The 14,410-nt window shown below is 42.8% G+C and overlaps 1 protein-coding gene across 1 annotated transcript in view; it reads right to left on the reverse strand.

The window, feature by feature from the left end:
* Positions 1-2,666, reverse strand: part of LOC105526537 (PRAME family member 5-like) — an 8,108-nt gene extending 5,442 nt beyond the window's left edge. The window contains exon 1 of the mRNA XM_011962556.1: positions 2,623-2,666. The gene's annotated coding sequence lies outside the window, so the exon portion shown is untranslated. The remainder of the gene's footprint in view (positions 1-2,622) is intronic.
* Positions 2,667-14,410: the final 11,744 nt, after the last annotated feature.

Raw genomic sequence — 14,410 nt, forward strand, 5'->3', positions numbered from 1 at the left:
TTTCTTTCTTTCTTTCTTTCTTTCTTTCTTTCTTTCTTTCTTTCTTTCTTTCTTTCTTTCTTTCTTTCTTTCTTTCTTTCTTCCTTCCTTCCTTCCTTCCTTCCTTCCTTCCTTTCTTTCTTTCTTTCTTTCTTTCTTTCTTCCTTCCTTCCTTCCTTCCTTCCTTTCTTTCTTTCTTTCTCTTCCTTCCTTCCTTCCTTTCTTTCTTTCTCTCTCTCTCTCTTTCTTCCCTCCATCCCTCCCTCCCTCCCTCCTTCCTTCCTTCCTTCCTTTCTTCCTTCCTTCCTTCCTTCTCTCCATTCCTCCCTCCCTTCTTTCTCTCTCTCTCTGTCTCTGTCTCTTTCTCTCTCTCTCTCTCTTTCTTTCTGACAACATCTTGCTCTGTCACGGAGCCTGGAGTGCAGTGGTGCGATCTCCGCTCAGTGCAGCTTTGACCTCCCAGGCTCAAAGGATTCTTCCACCTCAGCCTCCCAAGTAGCTGGGACCACAGACATGCATCACCATGACCAGCTAATCTTTTATTTTTTTGACTTTTTGTAAAGAGAGTGGGTTTCACTATGTTGTCCAGGCTGGTCTTGAACTCCTAGACTGAAACAATCCACCCACCTTGGTCTCCCAAAGTGCTGGGTCTACAGGTGTGAGCCTCCACTCCAGCTTCGTTATTGAAAATTTCAGTGAGAAGCTTTGAAAGCTATTTGACAGTGTTATGCGTCATTCACAAGACAGATGTTTCTAATACAAACCTTTTACACATATTAAAAATGAAATACTTTGGCTATGCGTGGTGACTCACACCTGTAATCCCGGCACTTTCAGAGGCCAAGGAAGGTGGATCATCTGAGGTCAGGAGTTCGAGACCAGCTGACCAACATGGTAAAACCCTACCTCTACTAAAATTACAAATATTAGCCTGGTGCAGTGATGTGTGCCTGTAGTCCAAGCTACTACTATTAGGGAGGCTGAGGCAGGAGGATCACTTGAACCCAGGAGGCAGAGGTTGCAGTGAGCTGACATTATACCATTGCACTCCAGCCTGGGAAATAGGGTAGATTCACACACACACACACACACACACACACACAAAGAGAGAGCGAGAGAGAATACGTTTGATTAGACTTCTTAAGCCCCACTCAGTTACTCCTCGTTGGATTTCTGGCTTTCTTCTAGGTTAACGGATTGAATTAGATATTCATCCACTGAAGTGAAAGATTTAGGGATAAGGTGAAAGTCCAGGACTCATTCACTGATTCACTCCACAAACTTGGAGTTTTACTAATACGTGTCCTTCATAGTCCTGAGTGTGAGATAGGGAAGTGTTGAATCTCTTCCTGACGTTAGACAGAAAAAAAAAACTTGAAAGCATTTTTGTTGAGGGACCTTGGCCACATCAAATTTATCAAAATATTTCAGAGTTAAAACAGTTTTACAAAGACAGACATGACAGTTCCTAAGAAAACACAGTAGAAATCTTCATGTATCCAATGATCACCTGGGTGGTATAATTTAATATTTGTTGGAGTAGGGGGAGCTGATGCCCAGGCTGGAGTGCAGTTGCACAATCTTGGCTCACTGTAACCTCCAACTTCCAGGTTCAAGCGATTCTCATGCTTCAGCCTTCCACATAGCTGGTATTACAAGCAGGCACCCCCACACCCATGTCTCCATTCAGGTGGAAGAGTTATAATGAAGATGTGATTTGTTTAAAATTAAGGTCAAAGATCTTCTTTGGTTAAGATTTTTTTTTTTTTTTTTTTTTGACAGGATCTTACTCTGTTGCCTAGGCTGGAGTACAGCAGTGGTGTGAGCATGGCTTACTGCAACCTCAATCTTCTGGGCTCAAGCGATTCTCCCACCTCAGCCACCCAAATAACTGGGAATACAGATGCATGCCACCATGCCTGGCTAATGTAAAATTTTTTTTTTTTTTGTAGAAGCCGACCACCATTGACTCACGGCTGTAATTCCACCAGTTTGGGCGGCCAAGGCAGGTGTATCACTTGAGGTCAGGAATTCAAGACCAAACTGGCCAGCATGGTAAAACCCCACCTCTACTAAAAATACAAAAATTAGCCAAGCATGGTGACAAATGGATGTAATATCAGCTACTCAGGAGACTGAGGCATGAGAATTGCTTGAGCCTGAGAGGCGGAGGTTGCAGTGAGTCGAGATCATGCCACTGCACTCCAGCCTTGGCAACAGAGTAAGACTCCATCCTCCCCCCCCCAAAAGAAGAATATTTGGTAGAGATGCATTTTTGCCATGTTTCCCAGGTTGGTCTCAAACCCCTGGGCTCAAATGATCTTCCCACTTTGGCCTCCCAGAGTATTGGGGTTACAGGCATGAGTCACTGCTCCCATCAAGAATTATGAAATGACATAAACCAAAGCACAATCCAATTTTTTGAAATAAAGACAAAACTGCATTTAGAGGGAAAAATTCAAACCTTCAAATTGTTCATATAAAAAAAAAAAAACCGGATATAACTCTGTGCCATCTTGGGCTGTGCCATCTTGGGCTCTGTGCCATCTTGGGCTCTGTGCCATCTTGGGCTGCACTGTCACCATCCCAGACAGGCTGACTGTAGGTCAGATGGGAGTGTCCTTACAGAAATTAGGGACTTACCAGATGTGGACTGAGCTTGCAGGGTGCTCAGACCTCAGGAAGAACCAAGCAGTAACTCCAGGCTTGAAGACTTTGGGTCTCTCCTCTGGGTCTTCAGAAGCTTTTATTAACCTTTCTAATCACAACTCCCACCCATGCCTCTCCACTTATCCACTGCTAGCTTCCAATCAACAAGTGATATCTGATTGGATTTCTGAAGCTCCACCCAGTTAATCCTGATTGTGTTTTTGGCTCTCTTCAGATTAATGGATTGTGTCAGATATCCATTCATATCAGATACCCATACTAAATTCATGAATCATGAAATTGACAGTGTTAGGGATAGGGTGGAAGTCAAGAATTAATTCATTCAAGGCCGGGCGAGGTAGCTCATGCCTATAACCCCAGCACTTTGGGAGGAAAAGTTGTGTGGATCACCTGAGGTCAGGTGTTCAAGACCAACCATGCCAACATGGTGAAACCGCATCTCTTCAAAAATACAAAAATTAGCCAGGAATGATGGTGGGTGCCTGTAATCCAGCTACTCAGGAGGCTGAGGCAGGACAATTGCTTGAACGCAAGAGGCAATGGTTGCAGGGAGCCAAGATTGCATCATTGCACTCCAGTCTGGGTGACAGAGGGAGACTCTGTTGAAAAAAAAAATTCATTCATTCATGAACTCCACCAACACTGATGGAATTTTACTAATATGTGTCCTGCATAGTCCTGAGTTGGAGGCAGGGAAGGGTTTGATCTGTTCTGGGCATTAGACAGAAAAAATAAAATCTGAAAGTAGTGTTGCCAGGAGTCTTTGGCCACATCAAAATTATAAAAATGACTTATAGTTAAAATAGCTTTATAAAAGCAGAGGAGTCGTCCCTACAAAATCAGAAAAAAAAACAACAAAACACTATGTATCGAATGGTCTTGTGGGTTTTATATCACCTAAGGTAGCAGTTTATTCGCTCGTGCTGGTGGAAGACAGGTGCCACTCAGGGTGTGAGTGGTCTCAGGGCTTAGGTTAAGGCTTCTCTGGAAGAAATTGAAATCATACCTATAAACTTTATAAACTTAATCAAAGAAGAAGGGAGGGGGAGAAACAAAAAATAAGCCAAGCTTGTAGCACATTCAGCATTCATCATGAGGTCAGCTTGCTCTCTGACCTCTTCCTCATGGTTGCTGGCAGCCTGCTGTCCCAAAATCATGTAGACCTTAGATTACAGTTCCCCTTAACTGCCCTGCAGACAACAATTTAAACATTGTAAAACATTAACTTTTTCATTTGACATATTCTTTCAGGTTCTGCATGTCAGTGAAACTACTGATGCCAGCTCATCTGAAGGGCCCTGCAAGGCACCAACTCACCAAAGAATGCAGTTTTGACATCCTGATGACTTCATACCTCTTACCGCCACCAAAACATACCAACTTTCCAGCCCCTTGCTATCCATGATCCCTTGAAAACCCCGAGTACTCCTTGGGGAGATGAATTTGAGGATCTCCTCCCAGCTTCTCATTCAGCCACCCTGTGATCATTAAACTCTTTGCTACAAACCCTGCTGTCTCAGAATATTGGTAAGTTACTGTGCAGCAGGCATAGAAACCTGATAGTCCTGTAATAAAGTCATGTCAAAATTTCAAAGAGAAGTTAGGGTGGAGGTTGGGCAGGGTTGAGCTGGGTGTTTTAATGGGATCCTGGGAGAGAACGAAGACTTGGTAAACATGTTGGGGGTTATTGAGGGGGTGGAGGAGGAATCTGTCTGACATTGCACTGATACTGCTTTGGTTTTGATCCTTATGACCAAGGATGAGTCTTTCAAAACAATTTATGTAATCCTCCTTATTTTTCCTTTCAAAATCTTTGTCTTCCTTTACCTCCTTGGATAATCTCACATTTATTCCCATTGCTTTGCTCATTTCATAATTTCATAATAAAAATCCTTTTTTTTTCTTTACAGAGTCTCTTTCTGTGTTAAGCAGACCAAATATTTTGTTGCCACACAAGATGAGTAACTTGGTTTCTTGAGAGAAAGGGTCAAAAGGATCCCATTTCTAACCAGCTGGGGGTGACATGAAGGTTATGGTTATTCTTTGTCATATCTGCACCTGCATATTGCCAGTGAAAACCTGCAGGTCACACTGGGCAGGCTTCCCAATTAATCACCTGTGGAAGGTCTTAGGATTGGGTTACATCCTGTCCCTGAGTAAAGAATCCGATTGTGAGTTCATGAGTGCCTCAAACTCTTCAAGTACTGATGAAAACTTCACCTACAGACAGTGAGAAGGACATTGATTTGATTCTGATCATGAAGGTTTGCTGGTTGTCTTGCAAGGAAAATGTTTTAGCCTATTGTGTTGTCATCTAAAGCCAATGATCATAGCCTCTGTATTATACCTTCCAATGGAAAAAGCAAATTCAAAAAACAACTCTATTTGAGCCTTGCCAGGTCAATAAAACAAAAACCAAACAAAACACTGATAGGAGGAGTCCCATTCCCGTCTTTTAACCTTTCTCACAAAAGCATTCCAACTTGTAACAGATTTTGGGACACACCCACTTTGTCAATGTGTGTCTTTCAGGTCAATCCTCACATTTAGCTTCCAATAAAGATTTATTAATTATTTCTGTCTCAACAGCCTCAACTTCCATTGACACCAGGTTGCATGGTAATGGTTTGGATTGGGGTGGGAAGAAAAAATATTTCTGTGAATTTTATAAAGTAATCCTCGCATGCCATCTCCATTGAATGAATAGGGGCCAGGCACAGTGGCTCATGCCTGTAATCCCAGCACTTTAGGAGGCCGAGGTGGGTGGATCATGAGGTCAGGAGATGGAGACCATACTGGCCAACATGGTGAAACCCCGTCTCTACTAAAAATACAAAAATTAGCTGGATGTGGTGGTATGCTCCTGTAATCCCAGCTACTGAGGAGGCTGAGGCAGGAGAATTGCTTGAAACTGGGAGGCTGAGGTTGCTGTGAGCCAAGATTGGCCACTGCACTTTAGCCTGTGCAACAGAGTGAGACTCCGTCTCAAGAAAAAAAAAAAAAATCGATAGGTTCCTCTCTAAACATGTCCTGAGTATTGATGCATCCAATAAATGAAACTATTATTTATTTCATATAGTAGAGCTATACAGGCGTTCTATTTGCTTCTAGTTTCCAATAAGCCAATATCTAGTTTCAGTAATGTCTCTGATTATATGACAGAGGGTAACATGGTCATGTTCAGATTCTATGTCTGTGTCAATACCTACAGCATTTCAATCTTCATAATGTGTGAAACCAAAGAGTTTGATTCTAGGGGGAGTCTGGGACACTACCTAGGTTAGACCCAGTTATGCTAATGCTTTCTATGCATACAGATAAAGTACCAGTAATGAAGTCGACAATAGCCATGGGCCACCCATTTGCGTCTATAGCTTCTTCTCAGTGCCAGGTCCTTTAATTAAGCATCACTGAAAGCCTCTTTCACTTACTAGAAATAGTCTTTGAAATACTGCATCAAGATCTTGCAGTACTGAGTCATATTGTTACGAAACAATAGGCTCACTCTCCTAAGTGCATGGAAGCCAATACAATGACACCATCTTTTGAGAAAGGGAAAAAAATTTAGGCCAGGAGCGGTGGCTCATGCCTATAATCCCAGCACATTGGGAGGCTGAGTCAGGTGGATCACAAGGTCAGAAGTTTGAGATCAGCCTGGCCGATGTGATGAAACCCTATCTCCACTAATAATACAAAAATCGGGCTGGGTGTGGTGGCCCACACCTGTAATCCCAGCACTTTGGGAGGCTGAGGCAGGTGGATCATAGGGTCAGGAGTCCGAGAGCAGCCTGGCCAACATGGTGAAAGCCCGTCTCTACTAAAAATACAAAAATTAGCTGGGCGTGGTGTCGGGCACCTGTAGTCACAGCTATTTGGGAGGCCAAGGTAGGAGAATTGCTTGAACCCAGGGGGCAGAGGTTGCAGTGGACTGAGATTGCGCCACTGCACGACAGCCTGGGTGACAGAGCAAGACTCCATGTGGGGAAAAAAAAAAAAAAGATTCATTAAGAGTTAACCGAGCCAGGCGTGGTGGCCCACGCCTATAATCCCAGCACTTTGGGAGGGCTAGGTGGGTGGATCATGAGGTCAGGAGTTTCAGACCAGCCTGACTAATATAGTGAAACCCCCTCTGTACTAAAAATACAAAAATGAGCCAAGCGTGGTGGCGTGAGCCTATAATCGCAGCTACTCAGGAGGCTGAGGTGGGAGAATCGCTTGAATCCGGTAGGCAGAGGTTGCAGTGAGCCAAGATCACGCCACTGCACTTCAGCCTGGGTGAGAGGGAGAAAAAAAAAAAAGGCCGGGCACGATGGCTCATGCCTGTGATCCTAGCACTTTGGGAGGCCGAGGCTGGTGGATCACCTGAGGTCAGGAGTTCAAGACCAGCCTGACCAACATGGACAAACCCCATCTCTACTAAAAACATGAAATTAGCTGGGCATAGTGGCACATGTCTGTAATCCCAGTTACTGGGAGGGCTGGGACAGGAGAATCACTTGAACCCAGGAGGCAGAGGTGGCAGGGAGGTGAGATCACACCCTTGCCCTCCAGCCTGGTCAATAAGAGTGAAACTCTGTCTCAAAAAATAAAATAAAACAAAATAAAATAAAATAAAATAAAAGAGTTAACTGACAAGGAGATTGGAGACAAGGTCCAAACCTGTCTCCCCAATCTGGGGATGGTGGAGTAAGCTCGAATGACCTTTCCAGCTGCTTTCAGGTGATGCCAATTCATACAGTCTGCCAGGCTGTGTTAACAGTTAAGAAGTTAAACCTTTTTCCCATCGGACATGCCTGAACAATTTGGGCTCGTGTCATCATCCGTAACAACTTAAGCAATGGTTAATCCACTCAAGCTGATCCTCTAGTTACACGATCAGAGCTAAAAAGTGCAGAGGATACCGGAAGTTCTATTATCAAAGGCATAGGTTCTCTAGTAAATACTTTATTATCAGTGCTTCTGATAGTAGTTGGTGAAAAAAATAACTTATAAGGGATCTGTGTTTTCCCACAGGGGTGGTAAAACTTTTGATTAAAGTGATCCAGTCTTGCTGGGCGTGGTGGTTCACACCTGTAATCACAGCACTTTGGGAGGCTGAGGCTGGCAGATCACTTAAGACCAGGAGTTGACCAGCCTGGGCAATATGGTGAAACCCTGTTTCTACTAAAAATACAAAAATTACCTGGGCGTGGTGGCAGGCACTTGTAATCCCAGCTACTTGGAAGGCTAAGGCATGAGAATCACTTGAATCCAGGAGGCAGAGTTTTCAGTGAGCCGAGATGGCACCACTGTACTGCTGTCTGGGCAAGAGAGACTCTGTCTCTAACAAACAAACAAACAACAAAAAAACACAAAAAACAAAAAAACAAAAACAAAAAACAAACAAACAAAAAATTAGTAATCCAGTCTTCTTTGTTAGTTGAGCTAATTTTAGTTTCAAGATACCATTTGTTCACTCAACCTTTGTAGAATACCAAGGATAATGAAGTTAATGGTAGTGCCATTGGATCTGTAAAACCTTATCTGTGTGATAACCTGCCTAGCAAACTGAGTTCTCCTACCATTGGAGATTTCTCCAGAGATGCCTGAGAAAGGAAACACATTTTATACTCATTTATAAAAAAAAAAAAGAGAGAGAGAGAAAATAAATATAATCATTTATTTGCTATGACTGTGGCATCAGCCTTTCTAAAACAGGAAGCTATAACCCATCCTGCAAATGGACACACAATCACAAGAATTGTAGCCTTTTTACATGACTTACTGGCATCACTGGTCCATGACAACCCCCTTTCTTGCAGCTATATGTGTGTATGTCTATCTATTCATATCTATATCTATTTCCTTTTGTTACCATGATTCACTTCCACTCTCCTTTCCATAGATAGCCATACCACTCTTTGACCTAGCCTTCAATTTGCATGTGACCTCACAGAATATAAGTATGTGGAAAGTGTATAGAATATATACTTGTGTTTTTTATGTGCATTTATTTTAATTACATATATCCTATAGTGTATGGTGCTACAGAATTAGTGTATGGTGCCTCACAATTAATTGTCCAGTACTGGATACTTTGGAGAGTGAACGGACATGCTGTAATAATAATAACTATTATTATTTTTGTGGAGATGGAGTCTCGCTCTGTCATCAGGCTGCTGGAGTGCAGTGGTGCGATCTCCACTCACTGGAACCTCCAACTCCCAGGTTCAAATGATTCTCCTGTCTTAGCCTCCCAAGTACCTGGGATTACAGGTGCCTGCCACCATGCCTGGTAACTTTTTGTATTTTTGGTAGAGATGGTGTTTTGCCACATTGGCCAGGCTGGTCTCGAACTCCTGACCTCAGATGATCTGCCCACCTCGGCCTCCCAAAGTGCTGGGATTACGGGCATGAGCCACCTGACCCAGCCTTGTTATAATTAAGATTTTCAGAACAGCAGGGTGTATGAAGGCTTATAATCACCTTAATTATAGACCTTGGTTTCTTACCTAAGTTTTTAACTAATATATTTTTCAAATATGATAACAATAAAAATATTATTGCTTGCCCTATGTGAAATCCAGCTTGAAGTACTTAAGTAAATTAACTCATAACACTCTGTGAAGTCAATATTGCAATCATCCCATTTTATGGGTGAGTGAGCTAAGACACAGAAAGGTTATGAAAGTTGGAGATCACACAGCCGTTGGCCACTGAGCCAGTTTTGAACCTAAATTAATCAATCTGGATCTGGAGTCTTTACTACTGACCAAAATACCTATGCGCATCTAAATCCTAAGTTGCTGAGGGTTTTACCTTCTTTCATATCTCAGTAGGAAGGAAGCTAATGTTTATCCATTACATCTGATGTTTAATGCAAGTTTTTTAACATACCACATTTCATTTTCCAAAATATGTTGTTATAAATTTAATTTGATTTTTCTGCAATTCTTTTCTGCATTTTTTAGGAATCTTGCTTTTCCCCCTTTTAGCTGGCCAGTGTAGTGAATTACACTTAGATTTTTCTGTGATTGGCATTCCCAGAATGGCCGTTATATATGACTTTCTAATGACCGTTGCATTTAGCTAGCTGATATTTTATTAAGAACTTTTGCTGGTCAGGCACGGTAGCTCATGCCTATAATCCCTGCACTTAGGGAGGCCGAGGCCAGTGGATCACCTGAGGTCAGGAGTTGGAGACTAACCTGGCCAATAGGGAGAAACTCTGCCTCTACTAAAAATACAACAAGTAGCTGGGTGTAGTGGCATGTGCCTGTAATCCCAGCTACTCGGGAGGCTGAGGCAGGAGAATGGCTCGAATCCTGGAGGCGGAGGTTGCAGTGAGTCAAGATAGTGCCACTGCACTCCAGCCTGGGTGACAAAGTGAAACTCTGTCTCAAAAAAAAAAAAATAGAAAACTTTTTCCAAATAAGTTTTAAATTTACTTTCCTTCTAATATATTTATTCACTTGTAAAACATAGGTTATAGCTCTCTCATGAAATGAATTAGACAGCTTTCCATATTTGCCTTTCTTTCTGGAACATCTTATGTAAGACAGAAAATACCGGCTGGGCGCAGTGGCTTACGTCTGTAATCCCAGCACTTTGAGAGGCCGAGGTGGGCAGATCACTTCAGGTCAGGAGTTTGAGACCAGCCTAGCCAACAAGGTGAAGCCCCGTCTGTACTAAAAATGCAAAACTTAGCCGGGTGTGGTGGTGGGTGCCTGTAATCTCAGCTACTCAGGAGGCTGAGGCAGGAGAATCGCTTGAGTCTGGGAGGTGGAGGTTGCAGTGAGCAGAGATTGTGCCACTGCACTCTAACGTGGATGACAGAGCAAGACTCCGTCTCAAAACAAAAACAAACAAACAAACATAACTGACAGTGTGGAAAAAATCACATGGAAATTATCTGAGCCTAGAGACTTGAGGGAGTGAGGTCTCTGATTAGAATTTATTTATTTATTTTTCTGAGACAGACTCTCACTCTGTTGCCTAGGCTGATATGCAGAGGCAGGATCTTGGCTCACTGCAACCTCCGCCTCCTGTATTCAAGGGATTCTCCTGTCTCAGTCTCCCGAGTAGCTGGGATTACAGGCATGAGCCACCGCGCTCAGCCAATAGATAACAAATTCAAGAAAATGGTTTTGTCTGGGCAGAAAGTAAGAGACAAGACTCCAGCAATAAGGGAGGGTTACCCAGGAAGACTCATCTGGAAGGTGATTCATCTGGGGAAATCTGCAGCAAATATGGCAAAATGTTAACAATAAAGCTGGGCGTGACTAATTTTGTGTTTTATGTATTACTCAGTATAATTTTCTGTGTATTTGGAATATAATGAAAATTACACTGAGAATATATGAGAGACTAAGACATCATGATTGGAATGTGCGGAATTCTTTTTTTTTTGAGACAGGGTCTCAGTTTGTCACCCAGACTGGAGTGCAGTGGCACTATCCCGCCTCACTGCAGCCTTGATCTCCTGGGCTCAAGCCATCCTCCAGTCTCAGCTCCCTAAGTAGCTGGGACTACAGGTGTGCACCACCATACCTGGCTAATTATTTGTAGAGACCGGGTTTCACCATGTTGCCCAGGCTGGTCTTGAACTCCTGAGTTCAAGCAATGTGGCTGCTTTGACCTCCCAAAGTACTAGTATTACAGGAGTGAGTCACTGTGCCCAGCCCGGAACACTTTAGAGAAATTCTGCTAGAAATAGGAAGAAATGAATGCTAGCTAGAGACTCCTATGGCAGCAAACACAGTTTTTCTTTCTTTTTCTTTAGCTTCATTTTCAAAATGAAAGATTCTGAAGCTCCTGGTCATAAGCTGATGAAAATGATTTATCAGAGACAAGAAAATTGATCCAGAAGAGATGGGATAAATGGAGGGAAAGCTTTGAGAAGCCAAAGAGAAACTTTAGTGTGTACAAGGAATTTTAGTACCATATGGTCTGTAATAGTAAAATAAATGTACATCAACAGGCAAAAGTTAAACTGTGCACCATTCATTTTATAAACTACTCTATGCCAGCTAATTAGAATGAGGACAAATCTTCAAGATTTACACTTAAGTGGAAAGAAGTGAGATGATCAATACCACAGTAAAACACTATTTCTATAAGGAAAGATAAAACCAGATATCTTCCGGCCGGGCACAGTGGCTCTACTAAAAATATGAAATTAGCTGGGAGTGGTGGCGCACGCCTGTAATCCCAGCTACTCGAGAGGCTGAGGCAGGAGAACTGTTTGAACCCTGGAGGTGGAGGTTGCAGTGAGCTGAGATCTCACCGTTGCGCTCCAGCCAGGGTAACAAGAGCGAAACTCCGTCTCAAAAACAAACAAACAAACAAACGAAAACAAGAAACAAAAAACCCAGACATCTCTATGTGCACATAAGGATGTTTAAGAATTCACGGAAGAGTCTGGAGGAAGGCACACTGAACTGAACTATCTGGAGGCAGGTAGGGATGGAGGGAAAGTTCAGAGGAGACATTTGCTGTCTGTATTATTGGATTGTCTTACGTTGAGAACCCTGTCTGTATTAATTGCAGGAGTGGGGGACGTATGAGAAACAAATGAAGTTGCCCGCATGTACTTCTTCTGATTGCTGGACTTCACGATACACAGGGAGTTACCACAGCGTCACCAAGACTGTGGCAAGACCGCGGGCACAGCAGAAAGCCCAGTGGCTGCCAGGGATTGGGGTACAGTGGGATGAATAGGCAGAGCTGAGAGGCTTTTTAGGAAGTGAAACTACTCTGCATGATGCTATAATGGTGGAAACGTGTCATTATCCATTTGTTAAAACCCATAGAATGGGCCCAGTGTGGTGGCTCACGCCTATAATCTCAGCAGTCCGGGAGGCTGAGGCAGGAGGATCACCTGAGGTCAGGAGTTCAAGACTAGCCTGGCCAGCATGGTAAAACCACATATCTGCTAAAAATTAAACACTAGCCAGGCATGGTGGTGTACGCCTGTAATTTCAGCTGAAACTCCACAAAAAAAAAAAAAAGAAAAAAGAAAAAGAAATATTTTACAAGTGTTACTACATGCCTCTATGAGTTTCATAGTTAGATAAAAGGGAATATGATGTCTTTACTGGTGAGATCTAGTTTGATTCAGCAAGGGCCACTCCCCACCATGAGGATAGGAATGGGTTGGTGATGCCCTGAGGCTCCTGCTCATGCGCACTGTGGACCTCCCCTTCCAGGGCAGGGGCCACACCTTTTTCAGTGAAGTCCTTTCCTGGCACAGGTAATGGTCAGAAGTTGAGGGTTCTGGAACCACCCATCAAGAGTGAGCAGGGTCTCAGCATCTGGATTGAAGTGAGGGCCCCCAAGAAGAAAGGGCTTAACTTCAGGGGCTCATGCCCACTGGTCACTTAGAATGATCCAGGCCCTGTGTGTCCACCTGGTATTGCGTGTTAACCGTCTGAACACTCACATACAGAAGCAAGGTGGTAACACACACCCAGAGGGAAGTAAAGAATAGGAGGAGCTGATCACCATGATTTCATTCTCGTGCCATGAGTTCCTGGGGCCAAACCTCATTGATCAGACAACTCACTGCCTTTTTCTCTCCATAAAAGCAACTATAGATTACTCAGGTTTAAAGTGAAGAAAAATTGAGGCTGGGTGCGGTGATGCATGCTTGTAATCCCAGCTACTGGCTGAGGTGGGAGAATTGCTCTATCCCAGGAGGCGGAGGTTGCAGTGAGACGAGACGGTGCCACTGTATTCCAGCCTGGGTGACAGAGCGAGACACCATCTCAAAAAAAAAAAGAGAAACAACAACAACAAAAAGAGTGGCTACATGGCTACATTTTGAATAGAGGATCTTAGAGGGTGTTTGATTTGAGAAGGTAAAATTCCTATGAAAATAGAAGTATAAATTGGAACCTTTTGTGTTAATGCAAGACAATAGCAAGTCTTCGTCCATGGAAGGAAGTCACGTGGAGTCTTATTCCGTCATCTTGGGAAAGTGATTTCCTAACACCGTCTACCTCTCAAAAAGGATTTCCCGTGGAAATCCTTAAATGTAACTCACGTGATAGAATCCCTTCAAATGAGGCTCAAGGACAGTTTTCCTCTGGTTTTGTTTCTAAAAGCCATTAGCTCCAGGTTCTGGGTCATGGAAGGTCTGATCATTATCAGTCGATAGTTCATGGAAAGTCTTCTTGCCTAGATGACAGAGTGAGACTCAGTCTCAAAAGAAAAAGGAAGGAAAACGAAATGTCCTCTAATGCGAACAGTGTCTGGGTCAAAAGGGTTCGGTTCAACAGAGACCTGGTGCGAGAGTGGACGATCTTCATTCCAAACAGCCTGACGGTTTCAAAGGTGGCAGGCAATTTGAGCAGGGTTTCTTTGTTTACAACAAAGTGAGTTTGAGTTTTCATAGTAAGGGGAGCTCCCCTTGCTCTTATCCTTTCAGCTGTTTTAGCTGCAAAGACTTTATTATCCTTTGCATTCTTTTCTTTCAGCATTGGATATTTTACATTCGAGAACTCTCTTAAAATGTTCACCTATGGTGACCAATTCAGTCATATCAGTAACTTCTTTTTTTTTTTTTTTTTTTTTTTTAGATACAACTATAATTTTATTACAAAACCATTATTTGGGCATTAGTATTCTACAAAGATAACATGATTCAAGATTCATTTTGAAACTAAATGAATTTGCCACAATTTGAATTATAGCTTGAGTAAATTCTATTGCCAGATTAGAAGAATCAGCACACTGAACACTAGCATCACTAAGTTCTTTTTTTTTTTTTTTTTTTCAATTT

The sequence above is a fragment of the Colobus angolensis genome, unplaced genomic scaffold (assembly GCF_000951035.1).
Source record: "Colobus angolensis palliatus isolate OR3802 unplaced genomic scaffold, Cang.pa_1.0 Scaffold596, whole genome shotgun sequence".
In the NCBI taxonomy this organism is placed as follows: domain Eukaryota; kingdom Metazoa; phylum Chordata; class Mammalia; order Primates; family Cercopithecidae; genus Colobus; species Colobus angolensis.